This window comes from Pinus tabuliformis, chromosome 3_2, assembly GCF_031772625.1.
Source record: "Pinus tabuliformis cultivar Carrire ecotype Pingquan chromosome 3_2, CPIR1, whole genome shotgun sequence".
NCBI classification, from domain to species: Eukaryota; Viridiplantae; Streptophyta; class Pinopsida; order Pinales; family Pinaceae; genus Pinus; species Pinus tabuliformis.
The window spans coordinates 807,089,786-807,107,627 of record NC_142302.1 but is presented as its reverse complement, the minus strand read 5'-3'; positions in this window follow the sequence as shown (position 1 = coordinate 807,107,627).

Here is a 17,842-nt window from a genome sequence, read left to right as displayed (position 1 = left end):
TAGGAAAAATCTATGAATTTTTCGCAACAAATGTGCAGCAAGGCTTGGTATCAAAAACTGTGCAATTTTTTGGAGGAATAGGCCAGGCTGCAGGGAGGCTTGGTAGATAGAAATTGCACAATTTTTTGGAGGAAATGGACGGGAGCCTAGCAACCAAAATTGTGCAATTCTTGGAGGGAACTAATAGCTGGTTGTTGTGTCACTGGCAGCAGAAACTGCGTAATTCTTGAGGAGAACTGCCAGTCATATGCTGGGAGTTTGGTAGCAGAAACTATGCAATTCCTAGAAGGAACTAGCAGCTAGCTATTGGTTCACTGGTAACATAAACTGCACAATTCCTGAGGGGAACTATCAATCACCTGCCAGGAGCTTGGCAGTAGAAACTCAACAATTCCTGGATAGAACTGACAGTCTGTTGTTGGGAGCTGCTGGCGAGAGAAATTGTACTAATGAGGGGAGGCTAGCCTGCTAGTCATCTTTGTGCAATCTCTGAGCTGAGCGAACTGCTGGGTAGCAGAGGGCCTGCCCATGAAAACTGTGCAATTTTTTGGATGAGCAATCGGTCGACTGTTGGGAGAGATGGCTGGAAAAATTGCACAATTTCTTGAGGGAGACAGTGATAGGCATTGGGTGTCTTTCTGACCTATCTGCTTAATTTTCTTAGTTAGTAGAGCAGGTGATGCTTGCATCTTTTGCACAATTTTTTCATGGGGGTCAAACCTGGGGTGGCTGCTGGGTCAAACTCTCCAGTTAACAAGCATGGAGATTGATTGATTTTCTTGTGGGCAATGCAACTTAAAATGACTTGCTTGGTGCTCCTGCGTTGTTCTAGGTGACAGTCGATCGAGTTAATGGTGGGGTGATGGTATGGCTATCAAAGGGGAATCCGGTCATCAGAACTTCAGGAAAATGACTAATGTGTGAATGAGTAAAAGATGCATATGTGAACTTGCAACACACACTTCCATGTCTCAAAGATGAGATGACTCAAACCATCTAGACATATATGTACATCATGCCTGACCGATGGTGAAGGCGACAAGTGCAACACTTGTGATTGATCATTAGTCAACCATGACGACGCTTGCACGATAGTGAATGTGACTCTGTGTGTGAGTGTTACAGATCCATTTGGTCACATCACTCCCATCATTCAGGTCAATACCATTAGGGCTCATCAAACCCTAATTCAGTTGCTACATACCCTAGACAAGTCACCATTTTGAATGCCTCCTTCCATGAGAGTTTGTTGGCTTGAATCCCTCTAGAAATGCCTCCTTGAGGGACCATCAAAGCCTTGGATAGGGGTAAGTGTGCTTCAGTGTAGGTAGGCCCATGTTAAGGTGCTCTACAGAGCAACTAGGCCCACTTTGACCTATGTTGGGCGAGATTGAGTGAAATTCACATTGGGTTCTGGGAATATTCTTATCTTCTCGAGCCATCTATAAGATTCCCACACTTATCATCTCCTATGAGCTCGCAATTGGATAGGGAATGAGTTAAGTAACCTCCTATCCTCTCATCCCTTCCTCCGTGGAAACTAACTCTAAGTTTGGAAGGCCATTCAATACCCTTATTTATGACCAAACCTTCTCCATTTTCCTATAAATTGAGCACTCATCTAAGTGATCAAGGGCTAGACTTTGAGAATTTGTAAGGAGATATTGTTGGTGTGAGAATTGAGAGTATAAGAAAGTGTTTTTATGTTGTTGGAGTGTTGTGCTATTGATGTGATGTTGGTTGGAACCCAAGCTGGAAGAGTGACAATGGATCGGACATCATGGTTGTAATTCTTCCTTCTACTTAATAAAGTTGTTTACTTTACTTCTAATCAATAGATCTCTTGCTTTGATTGGTTCTTTGTCTTCTGTTTATGCTTGAGGGTACTTGTTGAGCGAGTTAAGTTCAAGAAGGAGAGATAGGACTCATACAAAGGAGACAAAAAGAAAGAGAAAGAACAAGTAGGTCCTTTGATTCCCTTTGTCTTATTTATCATCTATAGAAAAAGATAATTTCTTTAAAATTGTTGTTCTAGGTATAGCTACCTACCTAGGGAATTAGTATTTATCCGTAGATGCAAAATTCCTCATAACAAATTGGCGACTCCTCTGGGGAACGATCATTGTTCCGGGTAGTTTACCTTCATCCTAGTACACTCTAGTATACCTTACTTTCTTCCATTGATATTCTTTCAGCCTTTTGAAGTGATTTTTGGTGAAAATTGTGCTTGTAAGCCACAAGGATGGCTTCTTTGGAACCAACACAGACTTGGTCTAGAGATAGAGTGCTTCAGAGCACCCTTGGCTTGAGGACAATGCTCTAAAGCCCATTGTCTCCCATTCAAGGCTGCACTAATCCTCCTTAGGACAAAATTCCATCCTTTGAGTTGATTTTTTTCCAAATTTTCTTATGTTTCTACTTTCTGAAAGGTCAATGATGCTTGTGTCTCTAAAATCAATTTTTTCTTCCTTTACCAACCCTACCTTTTCTTTGATTATTTAGTTTTTCTTAAATGAGTTCTTTATCACTATCAATTCATTTTCAAAGTTAGTTTATAATTGATTAGTCTTTGTTCAAAAGAAAGTGTCATAAAAGTATTCTTTTCTTTTGAAAAGAAACTGTCGTAAAGTCTTCGTTCTTGAAAAAAGATTGAATGATTGTAGGAAAACTGATCCTGGGTTTACCCCAATAAAGAAGTCCCCCTCATTCACCCCTACACCGCGGACTCGTATGTACCCCCAAAACAAAAAGAAAGTTGTTGCTGAACTTCAATCTTTTGTTTGGAGAAGGGCACTTCTTAGAAATCGGTTACCGGCCTCTCCCTCCCCGAGGAGGGAACAACTAGCAAAGCGCTCTGTCCCGCTGTTTATGTGTCTCACCTAGCATCTCCTGCCTCGTAGCTCTCTTATCTGTGCCTAAGCTTAGTTGACACGAGGACTGGTAGGATTTTTTGGCTCTCTCCATCAATCGGTCCAAATGCATGCACGTTATCCGATCTGGGTGGGCTGTCTGGCTCATGAGGGGGAAATGAACGATGTAGTTGCTCGCCGCCTCGATGCATTCTCCTCTCTCCTCGACATCATCCCACACAGAAAGAAAGAGATTGCCAGGTGCATTAGTTTCCTTTTGTTCATCACAACATTAAGGGAATTGAAAGAAAAACTTGCATTGTGCATTAAAAGAGCTTGTGTGTGCTCATAGGAATAGTTATGGAAATTTCATTAGATGTGTTCTTTGTTCTTTGATTAAAAGAATATGATTGCTCTATACCTACTAGCTAAGGTTTTCATTGTCAAAATTGAATGAAAAGGATGCTTATCATATTATTTGTATTCTAGGAATTGAAAATACATCACGTGGTGAACCTTGAAAGGAAAATTATTAATCGATATCAACTTAAGATTAACATCAATCAACCTAATGGAGCATTGTCATGTAACACAAAATATTTAGAGGTTCTAGGCTAGAGATGTGTTCCGGCGTCGTAAAACATAGCAGCTGTCACTAACTTGTTTGCTATACATTCCGAGTGTGATACCTAATTCCACGTACGTGATTATATCACATCACGTCCACATACCTTCAGGTATATAGGGCGGTGTTACAGTATGTAAAGTATATGGGAATTATCTCACTATACAGTTTTGCATTAGACAATGCTAATACAGATTGGGTCTCCACGTAATTTTGGGTATATATGGGAGGACAACACTGGGTTGCTATCCATCCTTAGGTAACCGAGTCGGCTACCTTGTACACTATGATACACCGAACACAACATTTGGGGAGATTTCTTGTCCGTACTTCTTGGTTCGCTAGGAGGTATTCTGCAGTTCACAGTTGCTTGGTAAACCTTTTTCCTAGATTACCCATTTTTGTTTATTTCTTAACCACCTTTACTGCCCGAATGTACACCTACCTGGTTGAAGTAGTCTCATTTGGCTGGATCCATTACTTCACAAGCCTCTAGTTCTTCATTTGAATTACCAGAAACACCTATACTGGTAAGTACTGTCACCCCAGTTACTCCTATGGTTACTGGTACTTCTGTTACTGAAGTGGAATCTCCACAATTACTTGAGGAAACTAGAACTGAATCTAGTGAAATGGTAACCTAAGTTATTCAACAACAAGTTGAGTATGTTAGGTTCCTATACCAATAGGAGTCATAATTTTGAATGACTAAGGTTAAGCCTTGTAATATTGTAGATACCTTTGCTTTCTACAAATGTTTTCCATATTATAAAAATTAAAAAATGTAAATAGCATATGTCCTAAAAGATAAATCAAAGGACAAAAATAATAAGAGAAGGTTAAAAAAATGAAAGTATATGAACCCCAAAAACAAAAAGACCATGAAAGTGTGCAAGTCTAAATGCCACTACTCTTTACTTTTATGCAAAATAATCATTGTGTGCAACTTGTTATTCATGCCACAATCCATGGTAATCAAACAATTTAATCTTTGTTATTTCATGTTTTGAATTTTATGTTTATAGACTAGAGAGTAAAATCTGATCAAGCAGTTTAATATTGGCAGATCATAGTTAGGTAGAGAAAATTAAAGGATCTCATAAGCTTAATCTGAGCCCTTGAATGATATAAGGTTAGAATTAGGTAGACTACTTTCCAAAAGAAATATAGATGAATAAGGGTTTGCTAGCCTAAATGCACCCAAAGAAATGAAGAAAATATGTTAGAGGTAAGAAATGGGTAAGTAGAAGAAAGGTTTTTGAACTACAAAGTTACTTGGATCAAAGCATATGCATCAATCTTAGATACATATTTCAACATGTATGGTCAACTATGAAGACAAAGGCAAAGATTTACAAGTTCATATGATTAAATCCCCCACATTCACCTTTCCCCTTTACTTACTAATTTCCTATCTACAAATATGTTCTAGTACTTTTAAATCCTACAAGTCAAAGAGGGTCAGAGCATTTCTCTAACTTTTGGTGGGACCGGACCCTCAGCTTAATGAATTATGGATGAAAATACTAGAATTCCCTTCATAAAAACATTCCCCCTTCATAAAATCATTCCCCCTCATCACCCTAAGAAAACCCCTTTTCCTAAGTTTAAACACCATTTACATAAGAAAATCTAAAACCCCCTAAGCAAATCCCTTTCCGCTCAAAAAACCCACAAAAGCCTTTTTTCCTAAGTATAAAGCTAAGTGTGCAAATGCATACACTTTACCTCTTTATTAAGGAAAAACCTCACTCCACTCATTTCATATTAATTATTAACACTATTATATAAATCCCATTATAACCCTTTTCCCCTAAATAATTCAAAACCCTATGTAAATACCACGACCCTTAGTTTTAATAAAAACTATATGAATTACCCCTTATATCCCGACTAAACATATAAATCCCCCATTAACCCCAAATAAACCCAAATTACTTCTAATTAAAAGCTTCGGGCCCCCCTTAAACCTCCGTACATTTCACCCCTGCTTCTTCATTGACCCGACAACCGTCTGATCATCCACATTCGAATCCAACGACGTGCAGCCATATCAGACTCACCCGATGCCCGAATTTTACCCAAAGAGTTAAACTCCCTCATTAAGCCTAGCCCGATCCTTTTTTAAACCCATGATTAATCCCTAAACTAATCTCAAATCGTCGTGATTAAACCCCTGGTCCCCCCCTCAATTCCCATTTACTTCCTCCGTGCAGCTTCTTTGTCCAACTACCATTAGATCACAAACACCCAGATCTAATAGACCATAGCCATATCAGCCGCAACTAATGGACTGCCTTTACCCGCCTGATAAGGTGGTTTTCCCTGACCCCCCGATGGCTACATGTCAAGCTCTAATGCATATCAGGTGACCCCTCCTCAAAACCACCACGCCATAAAAGAGGTGTGACGACTCCTAAAACTGCCTCCTCACCATTCCGACAAACCACCTATCCTCCATAAATATGAAACTTCATGCCATATTTGAAAAGCCGCCCGTTAAAGTTTTAAACTTTGAAAACCCATGTTTTCAAGCCTTTCACCCGTTTATCAGTTTAAACCCATAAAACCCTTCAGCGCCACCATGAACCTCTGTAACACCAATTCCACCTCCATTCATGTCCTAAATGCTACCATGACCCGTTTTCCATGCATCCTTGTGCAAATGAAACCATCAAGCGCCCTTCCAGCAGACTGATATTTTCTTAATTATTAATGAATTTTATAGGTTATCAACCAAAGCCAAAGCTTGGATAAACAATTCTAATACTAGTCATAGAACCTATTTACTCCAAGACTCAACCAAGAAACCACTTAAAATCCTAAATTCAGAAGAAAAAGAAAAATTATACAAGGAACAAAAGACAAAGACAATTACACACAGAACTAAGGAGAGGAAAACTATACAGAGCAGTGACAGTCAAAACAGAAGAACAAGACCAAAGATGTAGTTAGAAGACAAATAAATAAAACATACTGAGACTTTATCAAAATCCAATTCTCGATGTTGATACACATAAAAAACAAAAGAATTTACTGTTAAAACACACAGTAAAAGTTAAATTGTAACAGTAAAAGGGAAAACAAAGTGAAGGATAAAGACAGGTCATTAGAGTGAAAGAGTATCAATGACAGAGAGTATCAGATGAAAGACAGAAGTAGCTAAATCCTCCAGCGTGATAATTCAAACAACAAAGAGCATAAAGAGCTAAAACAAACCATAACAGTCAGTAATACCACAATAAAAGGGACAACATGAAAGTAGTTCGTTAAATATTCCTGTGAGAAGATATTTTGTATTTCTTAGATTAAATCTCAAGTTAGTTTGAGATATTTGTAACAACACCTTAGTATAAATATTTCACAATTCAAAGTATGTAGGGTGGATTCTTAGACATTTATATAGAATTCTTGATTGTAAGACTGTAAAGCCATTGGAGCATTCACTGAGCCAGCAAGCTAGATTGATGAATAAAGACCAGATATTTCAAAGGATTCATCTGCAGAGCGAAGTGTAGAGAAGTATTTTCTCACGTTGTTGTTATCTCTTAAAGTTTTTCATACTTTTGATCTAAATCTGAATTCCATAATTCAAATATTATATCAGAATTTGTTTAATTACATTATGCTATAACAGTTAGGAAAATACATTTTTTCTACAGATAATCTAAGTTAAGGAATTCTTAGTTGCACCTTAGTTTAGGTTGTTTCTTTTAATGTATAACAAAGGATTCTTAATTGCCCTTTTTTTTCGATTACCCTCTGTTCCTCGTTTCAATCCCAGTCTGAGAATTCTTAATTTCTCTCTCACCCTGGTTAAAACCTTTTCCATCCCTCTGGCCTAAAGACCTACACTCTACTCTGCTATCTTGCCCTTTGAACATTCCCTTCAGTGAGTTGATCCAATTCTGCTGCCCTTCTTTTGACTCCATATGCCAAATGGTCTAGAGACATCATTCTATCCATCTGTTTAAAGAACCCCACCACCCAATCTTCAATACAAATAAAAATCCCCCTGAACCTTAAGAACTAGCCTAATATTCCAACAAACAAAGCTAAATCGTATAGAGAGAGCCCTCTCTATACTTAGGTTGGCTAGAGCTTATGCCAAAAAGTTGGTTTGAGGTTACCTCAGTCATTTTCTTTCTTCTAATAACTTCTAGAGAAAGTTTCGAGTGATAACAGATTCTCAATCTGAAGTTGTCCAACAAGAAATTGCTTCTGAACTTGAATCTATTCAACCAAAAGTGGATCCTGAAACCATCATTGTTCAATCAGAAGTTACTTCTAAACCAAAAGTTGTTCACAAAGCCCAAACTAAACTTGCTCTTTCACCAGAACACTTGGATCTTGATCTTGAACAATTAGAAGTTATTACCTTACCGGAATAAGATCGATCAATACATTGTCAAACATCCGTAACTCTCGAGAGTTCCTCTTTACCTTAGCAACAAATATGAGAAATAAACTATGAACTAGACGGTGAAAGTATTCCACCTGGTTTGATTTCGATAGAAGAGGAACCTGAGGTATAATCACCCATAACTCCATTCCATTTTGGAACTGGACTTTATCTATATCCTTATACTCCTCATTCTACTACTCCTTTTGATCTTGATTACTTTCAGACACCCGCTAATTTGTTAGGAAAATTATTTGGACATTTGACTATGGGAGAGTCAACATCCCTGACCGTACCATCTGTTATGGCTACGGAAAAATATTTTGTCGCAAGCTATTTGATGTTTACTATGACACTTGAGTCATATTTGTATGGTGTTCCTTCCATTCCATCAGGTTACCAATATTTATCGGGTATCCACTCAGGTGTTGCTTCTAGTCCTTGGTCTTCACCAATGTCCTCTACTAGAATTTTATCTCATTCCTCATTAATGGATATCGAACAATTGGACCCATCAAGTTCATATCAAGCTGTTTCATATGGTTACTGTCCTATGTATCTGCACACTGGACTACCCCCATACGAAGAGCAATATGCACATTCTCCTTATCCTCCATTTTCTCAGGGCAACCATATGCCAGTATGCCGTCGTCTTTAGGTCAACCTAGAATGACTATCTGTCAGTGGAAGCCAACCATGCCCATTCAACCTAGTCTTGTGTATCCATCACAACCTATGAAATCTATCTCATCCATACCTACAACACCTGTTGTTATAGCTGTACAACAGTCACAAGCTCAGATTGTTGTATGTCAACCTGTGTAAGCTGGCTCTTCAACCTCAGACCCCCAAGTTTCAAGTATACATATCCAACCTTCTAAGGCAGTTTTACAACAACCACTTGTGTCTGGAGTCCAACAACTTTAGGCTAGTTTACCTTTTACTCGAATGACTCAGCCTTACACTGGTTTAGTGTATTCACAACCTGGTCAACCTTACATTGGTGGGCAACAACAACCTTTAAATCAACAATCGCTGTACCAACAACAACAACAGTTGATTCAACAGCCTTGGCAGCCCCAATATCAACAAAAAAAATTCTAGCAATACCAGCCTCAACATGGACTTGGTCAACAAGCTTATGCTAGGTTTGGTCAATAAGCCTATGCTGGGATTGGAAAACAACAAATGTATCCCAGTTCTCAACAACTACCTTATGCCAGACTTGCTCAACAACCTTACCCTTATCAATGTTACCAACAGTAGATGCCTTATGCTGGTATGCAAAGGCCTATTACCAAGGCAATTCCATCTTACCCTGGATATGCCCAACCTGACCTCAATAGATAGTTTCCTTTTGTCGCGACACTTGAATTACGAGATCTAAACTGGCTTACCAATGACCCAATTCATTATGCACCTTGGTGGTCGATGATTCCTCATAAGTTACCTTCTAATATTCCGAAATTCAATGGAAACCGTAGAGAAGACCCGTCCAACCATGTCATGACTTTTCATTTATGGTGTTCATCAAACTCCTTGAATGATGATTCTGTTAGACTACGTCTTTTCTGGAGAACGCTTACTGGTCCGGCTGCGAAGTGGTACATTGAGTTACCAAAAGCTTCTTTTGATAACTTCACTGCCTTAGCTACCACTTTTTTAACCCAATTCCAGTTACCCATACAATATGAGACTAGAATGGAACTATTAACCAACTTTAAAAAACTACTGATACTCATATCTCTGGTCATATTCATGAGTGGAGTCGTTGTTGTCGAATGGTTCAAACATATGTTTCTGATCAGCTTTTGGCTGAGTGGTTTATAAAATCCTTGCTGCCCTCTATCACTAAGGATGTGGTGAAGGGTGGAGTTGTCACTGAAGAGCAAGTAATTTCTCATGCCTAATATTTGGACATGATTTATACACAGTCTGGCACACTCTATGACAAGATCCCAAATTCACCCCGACTAGCTTTCTTTGTTCCTCCTCCACCATCGAGTAAGGACTCTCATGCCAGTGACAATGTGATTGGTTCTTCGAGCACACAAATGGCAGGTAGACCATCTAGTCAAACACTTGCCATTTCCAATCAAACTACAAATGCACTTGATAACACTCTTACTTCTGAAATCAATGCCATGTCATCTGACAAGGACAAGAATGAAAAGCAACCAAGAAGTAAGAAGGGGGGGGGGAAAATAAGAAGAAATAAAATAATTCCCCTCAAGATAAATAAACTAATTCCTCTCCTTCGTCTAGGAAACCTCGTTACCCATGTTTGATCTATAACGATGAGAATTTTATGTGAGATTATCCTCACTGCTCCGAAGTCTAAAAACTTATGAATACATATAATTCATCCACTGTATTCACTGATCCTTTTCTAAAGCTGGAGACAAATATGGTTGCTACAGACAATGCTTCCACTTCCCAAGTGCTTATTCTCTCCACCTCTAAGCCTAAAATTGATGTTTTGGTGTCAACACGAAGTAAAGATTATGGAAATCAACCATCGTCATTGAATAACCAGGCTGATCAACCTAACACTTCAACTTCACCTGTTCCACCACCTATTGCACCAGAGTTAACAATAAAAGTGCCCAAGGGAGTTGTACATAAATCGACATTTAACCCTCGAGCTTGAGCTGCACAAAATTATAATATAGTAGAAGGTTTGGCTCAGTCACCTTCTGCTATGTCAATGCTCAAGGTGCTTTAGAACTGTCCCTCCCAAAAGCAGGCTTTGTTGTTAGCAATTGGTGGAATCGATCCAACTGATTCCATCTTGTGGTTTTCAACCATGCGGATTATACGCCATAGTTACCAACACAATTAGCATTTTTTATTCAATTAAATGCCTTGAATAAACTTGTTCATTGAACCATTATTAACGAGGGGAACAATGTAAACTTTGAAACGGGAACTATAAACTCAAAACGGGAACTCTGGCCAAAAAACCCCAAAAAAACATCAAAAATAGTGCTAAAAATGAAAAGTGTGTATACTGGAACGATGTTTTTTTTTTTAGGTGTGAATTTTGAACGTGTTTTAAAAATGGCGGTGACTACGAAATTTACTACGAAATTTTCGTGCAAAATATAGCTTCAAAACGAAAGTGATGCTACTGGAATAACGTTTTTTTTTTTTTAGGGTCAATTTTCAAACTTTTTAAAAAATGCTAATAAAACCAATTTTTTATGTTTCAAACAAAGTTAATTTTTAAGGAAAAAACACATTAATGTTTCTAGTAGAATATCATTTTTCTTTCCTAAGTATAAATTTAACATGTTTTCAACCACACCATGCTAGATACAAAAGAAATTGAAATTTTTTCAACTATAAAATTAAAAAACCATGACATTATGAACAAAGTATATCACTGAATGAAATCAAAAGTCTTTATTTGTATATTGAATAAAACAGACATTATATCTCTAATTTGATATTGCATTGTAGATATTTAAACAATAAAATTTATCATACTTAAGACATAATCCAACAACATAAAAATGCTTCATAACTTCTCATTTAACAACATATGGAAAACATTAATTTTATTTGAAGATATGATGCATACATCAGTTATATAATCTGTCTTAAACAATTATTCAAAATCACTCATATTTTCTTGCACACCATCACAATTCACATCTTCAGATGAGTGACTGGATGCTGACGAAGATGTTCCATATTCTTCTTTTTCATCAACTAGTGCCCCATCTGAGTCCACATGCATGCCCAACATTCCAAGTTTCAAAAGTCTTCTAGATCTACGAATGGTTTCAGCAGACTCCCATGTCAACACTATTCCTTCTGGTAACAACCTTTTCAGAATCTCTATCGTCTTGAAGCGAAGAGTTCCTCTCTTTGTTAAATTGAAGTCATAAACAAGTATGTCAACATCCTCCAATTGTAATATGTCTGTGCGGCGGCGATTTATATTTGTACCCTTTCTTTTTCTTTTTCCACCATTTTTTTTGTCAACTACCATCTCTGGCTTATACACACCATTGAATGGGTGTGTATTTGTGGCATACCAATGTACTTCAACACTTGTAACATCCTCATTTTCTGTAAAGACCTTTATAACTTTAGCAACCCAAAATGGATAGCCTTTGGGATCTCCATCTGTTAGCACTACAATCATGCAACCCTCCTTAATATCATGTACTGAACCCCTATAAAGGTCTTCCATGGCTTCACGTTGTGCACGAGATCTTCTGGAACCAATATACATCTCTCTTTCCATTGCCTGTGAAGAATTAATAATACCTTGAGTTTGTTGCTGTTCAACAATGTTTACTTCCTCTTGTTCATTCCACACATTTTGTGGCCAAATAAATGGATTTTTCAAAGGTATATCTTCATTGGTTGTTGTTGAAATGATATCACTTTGATTATTGAAAAATGACTCCCACCAAACTGAATCAGCAATGTCAAAGTACTCATATGTATATCTAATACATTTTTTAATTTCTTCTAGGCAATCAGAATAATTTATATGTCTATTCTGTCTGTGTGCATTCTGAACTTCACCAACTGGTTGTAATAACAATATTTTTGATGCAAATATTTGACGATTTGGAATGAACTTCAAAAATTGCAAACCTGATGACGGTGCCCATTCTGTAGTAGTTGAAAACTTCTTGCCCCATATTAGTGTTTTCCCATCAATTTTTTTTATACGAAATTGATGTTGGAAGCTAATATCATTAAGTTGTTCAATGCATTTCCCCTCACCATATGATCCTAGAATAAACCTTCGCATGTCAACAGTTTCTTCCAACACTTCAAAAGCAGGCTCTGGGATGTATGATTTCTTAATACATTCAATTAGTGATGGCAAGCTCCCAACTTCTTTCCTCCTCAATGTGACTGAAAAACGACTGAACATCTGATCAATATGGTCATGAGTGTGCCCAAAAAGAAGGAAACCAACCTTTACCTTTTGAAAAATTCTCAATTCAACAAGCATGTTTAGATACCCAAAAACAACCTGATTTTTGTTTTCACGGCAAGTGTTGTCCAATTGTAGATACAAAACTTCAGGAAGATTACTAGACCAATGAGAAATCACATCATGAATTATGGTTATGGTCAGATTTGCATCATTATGAATATTTGGAGCTGTGAAGTACACCCTTGGCAACATTTTCCCATTGAAGACCATACAACCGACCAAGTGAAACTGAATAAAATTTTCCTCTTGTAGATTTTTGGGTGTGCGAACAAAATGTGGTAAAAGTGTTTTCTTCTGGTCCATACCATCAATTATAAAACCCAAATATTTATTTGGATTATCATAACACTTCTTTCGATGCTTGTACAACTTCTTCCTTTCATTTGTTTGTTGTTCGCGATGCTCCTGAAGTTCTTTGACAATTAAATCTATACAACATAAAAGAAATTCATTAAGAAATATGTTTTCATAGTTGATGACTATACAATTTTGAAAGTAAAAGTTATGAACACTTACCTCTTTCTGAGCCTTCACATTTGTCCCTTTTTGATTTAAGAGAAGCACATGTACTGCAAATCCCCATCCTTGTCTTCTTAGGAATACGAACATTATTGAATTCTTTCTTCCATATCTTCACAAAATATTGATATGTAATAAATTGGCCCTGTCCCTCAGCACTTTCTGCATATTCTTTGTATAAGTTGTAGATTTCTCATCTTGAAAAATTATCTGGAATATGTATTGTCTCTCTATTTGGCATACACTCTCCATGCTTTAAAAAGAAATCTTTCATCCATGACATTGCAGTATTTGATAATGGCCCAAACTATCTTTTATAACGTACTTCTGAATAAAATGTGGGATCCTTTTCCAAATTTTCTTGAATTCTCGAGAGACGAAAATTCCCAATTGAATGAAATATTTTGAAAGCTTTTCTACACAATAATAAATTCCTAATATGATAATTATAACCTGACAATGTAGATTGCATGCAGCCAACTAAATATGAGTTTTGCATGCTTTTATTCATTGACAAATATCTCTTCCTGCTTTCTAATGCAAATGTGAAATCCATACGTTTCAAGCAATTTTTTTGGCAACATTCACTTGAAATGAGAGTGCTGATAGAACTTTCTTCTCGTCAGATATTCTGCTCTACCCCTTGTATAACTAGAATAGTTTGCATTGATACAAAAAGGTCTGCTCCTACTCCTCGATACAATATTTCTTGGCAACATCTCCATCATTGGATCATCACTGCTGCTCTCATCCTGTTCTTCATCACTGCTGCTCTCATAGTCCTTAGAATCAGGACTAAGAGGACATTGTGATACTCCAATCTTTTGAAAATCATCATCCCACGCTTCATCACTGCTGCTCTCATAGTCCTTAGAATCAGGACGAAGAGGACATTGTGATACTCCAATCTTTTGAAAATCATCATCCCGCGCTTCATCACTGCTGCTCTCTTAGTCCTTAGAATCAGGACTAAGAGGACATTGTGATACTCCAATCTTTTGAAAATCAGCATCCTGCGCTTCATCACTGCTGCTCTCATAGTCCTTAGAATAAGGACTAAGAGGACATTGTGATACTCCAATCTTTTGAAAATCATCATCCCGCGCTTCATCACTGCTGCTCTCATAGTCCTTAGAATTAGGACTAACTGGACACTTTGACACTCCATTATTTTGAAATTCATTATCACACTCATCATCACTGCTGCTCCCATAGTCCTTAGAATTAGGACTAAGTGGACACTTTGACACTCCATTTTTTTGAAATTCATTATCACACTTTTCATCACTACTGCTCTCATAGTCCTTAGAATTAGGACTAAGTGGACACCGTGACACTCCATTATTTTGAAATTCGCCATCATGCACGTCAAAACTGCTGCTCTCATAGTCTTCAGAATTAGGACTGAGTGGACACCATGACCCTCCATTCTTTTGAACTTCACCATCACACTCTTCAAAACTGCTACTCTCATAGTCCTCAGAATTAGGACTAAGTGGACATCGTGACACTCCATTCTTTTGAACTTCACCATCATGCTCTTCATCACCGCTGCTTTCATAGTCCTTAGAATCGGGACTAAGTGGAAGAATTGACTTTCTTTTCATAGTGGAAGAATTCTCGCTACATCCATCAATATGAATAGAGTTGTTACGCGATGAAGATGTTGATGGTGTATAAATCGAAACCTCACCATCAGAACAATCCATCCCTTTCAAATAGAAGATGTTGAATGATACAAATGGAGTCTCCTAAGAATATTATATAGCTTAAAGAATGAAATATTCCCTCCAAAAATTTTCGCGAAAATATTTCCCTCCAAAAATTTTCGCGAAAATATTTCCCTCCAAAAATTTTCGCGAAAATATTTCCCTCCAAAAGTTTGTTAGATTTATTTACCTTTATTATTTTATTCTACAATTCATTGAAAAACATAAACTAAATTTTTTTATGAAATCAATCACTGAAATTCAAATTGTAAACTACAACTTCTATATTAATTATTCTAATAGTTAAAGTATATAATATTTACTAAACAACTAATTTTTTTTTTTTAATTTTTATAATATATTCTAAAACAAATTAATCCGACATTCAATCCATTGTAAAATAACTCTACAATATTCACTCTATAATAATTTAAAACAAATTATCCCACATTAATCGTACTGAAAAACATCTTCGTATTTTCACTTATATATTAAATTTCGTTATCACTATTACTTACCTCACATCCAGGTTTTCTGAAGTTCGTTGAAAGACGTGAATTTATGGAGCAGCTATATTGCTATTAACAACATATTCAATGAAGAATTATCGCAATTGAAAGGTAAGTTCAATTTTTTTTTCAAAATTTTCATATTAAATTAATTAAACGTCGAAGAAGAATTTTTTTTTTAAATTAATAATTTTTCCAAGCCAAAATAACAATTATGTCAATCGTGAGCATGGTGGGTCCAATCAAACTCAATCATCCAATAACTGTGGGTAGGCCGTCGTCGTGCCCCCTTCCCCCAACCCATTACCGATCTTTCCCATTCACCCATGCCCTCTTCCCCCTTCTACCCTACCCATGCGCCAACCCTTGCCACCCCCAACTCACCCACCCATGCACCCTTTCCCCAACTCTTCCTTCCCTACCCCACAACTCTCCTCCCCCACCCCCTATCACACCCCATCCCCACCCCGCCCACCCGGCCCACCCGCCCTACCCGGCCCACCCCGCCCTACCCCATCCACCCGGCCCACCCGCCCGACCCGGCCCACCCGCCCTACCCCATCCACCCGGCCCACCCGCCCGACCCGGCCCACCCGGCCTACCCCGCCCACCCCGCCCACCCCGGCCACCCAGCCAACCGGCCCACCCGCCCTACCCGGCCCACCCCGCCGCCCCTCCCCCTCCGCCTCCCCCTCCCCCTCCCCCGCCCCTCCCCGGCCCCCTCTGCCGCCCCTGCCTCTCCGTCTCCCCCTCCCCCGCCCCTCCCCGGCCCCCTCCGCCGCCCCTCCCCCTCCCCCTCCCCGGCCCCCTCTGCCCATCCCTCCGCCTCCCCCTCCGCCCACGTAGGGCCACCCCCGGGTTGCCCCGCCCCGCCCGACCGGCGGCGAGTCGATTCCCGGAATCGACTCGCCGCCGGTCGGGCGGGGCGGGGCAGCCCGGGGGTGGCCCTGTGCGGGCGGAGGGGCCGCAGGCGGAGGGGGAGGTGGAGGGGGCTGGGGAGGGGGGGGGGAGGGGCGGCGGAGGGGGCCGGGGAGGGGCGGGGGGGCCGGGGAGGAGGAGGGGGAGGGGCTGCGGGGTGGGCCGGGTAGGGCGGGTGGACCGGGTGGGCTGGGTCAAGCGGGTGGGCCGGGTGGCCGGGGTAGGGCGGGTGGGCAGGGTAGGGCGGGTGGGCCGGGTGGGCCAGGTGGGCGGGGTAGGGTGGGTGGGCTGGGTGGGGATGGGGTAGGATAGGGGGCGGGGGGGGGGAATGGGGTAGGGTAGGGGGCGTGGGGGGGGAATGGGGGGGTAGGGGTAGGGTGGGGGGATGAAGGGGGTAGGATAGGGGGCGTGGGGGGCGTGGGGGGGGGAATGGGGGGTAGGGGTAGGGTGGGTGGGGGTAGGGTGGGGGGGAATGGGGGGGGTAGGGTGGGGGAATGGGGGGGGTAGGATAGGGGGCGGGGGGGGGGGGGGGAATGGGGTAGGGCAGGGGGGGTAGGGTAGGGGGCGGAGGGGGGGGGAATGGGGTAGGGCGCGGCTGGGGAATAGGGGCGGTAGGGTGGGGAATAGGGGGGGTTGGGGGGGGGTAAGGGTAGGGTGCGGGTAGGGTGTAGGGAGGGGGGGGATAAGGGTTGGGGGGGGTAAGGGGTAGGGCGCGGAGATTGGGGGGGTGGGGTAGGGCGCGGGGATGGTGGGGGGGGGGAATGGGGTAGGGGGGGCGCGTGGTGTGGGGAGTGGTGGGCGCAGTGGGGAGGGGCAGCCGCGGGGAGGTGTTGGGGGGTGTAGGGGGTTTGGGGGCGGGGGATGGGGGGGAGGGGGTTTTGGGGGCGGGGGTGTGGGGGGACGGTAGGGGGTAGGGTGAGGGAAGGGGAGGGGGGGAAGCTTAGGGGGTTGTGGGGGGCGCGTGGGTAGGGGCTCGATACTTGCCTAAATGTCTACTTAGCCTCATTATCCCTCACCTGACCTCCCGCTCGCCCATCGACCCGCCTGCCCGTTAGAGGTGGCTGGGCAATTCTGATTATACAAATAAAAAATTTATGGTATATTTTTGTTATTAATTTAAGTTAATATGTTTTTTTATTTACTAATTTATGTGTTTTTTCTTAGGAAAATGGCATCAAGGAAAATTTCTGTGAATCTTTCTGGACCAAAGAGTCTTAAAGGTGTATCTTCAAAAAACATTGGTGAACGAACTCCACCTGAGCTCATGCCTACAAATATTTCAAGTGCTTCAAGTGATAAGAAGCTAATCTCAGATTGGAAAAGTTCAAAAGAGGTGAAATTTCCA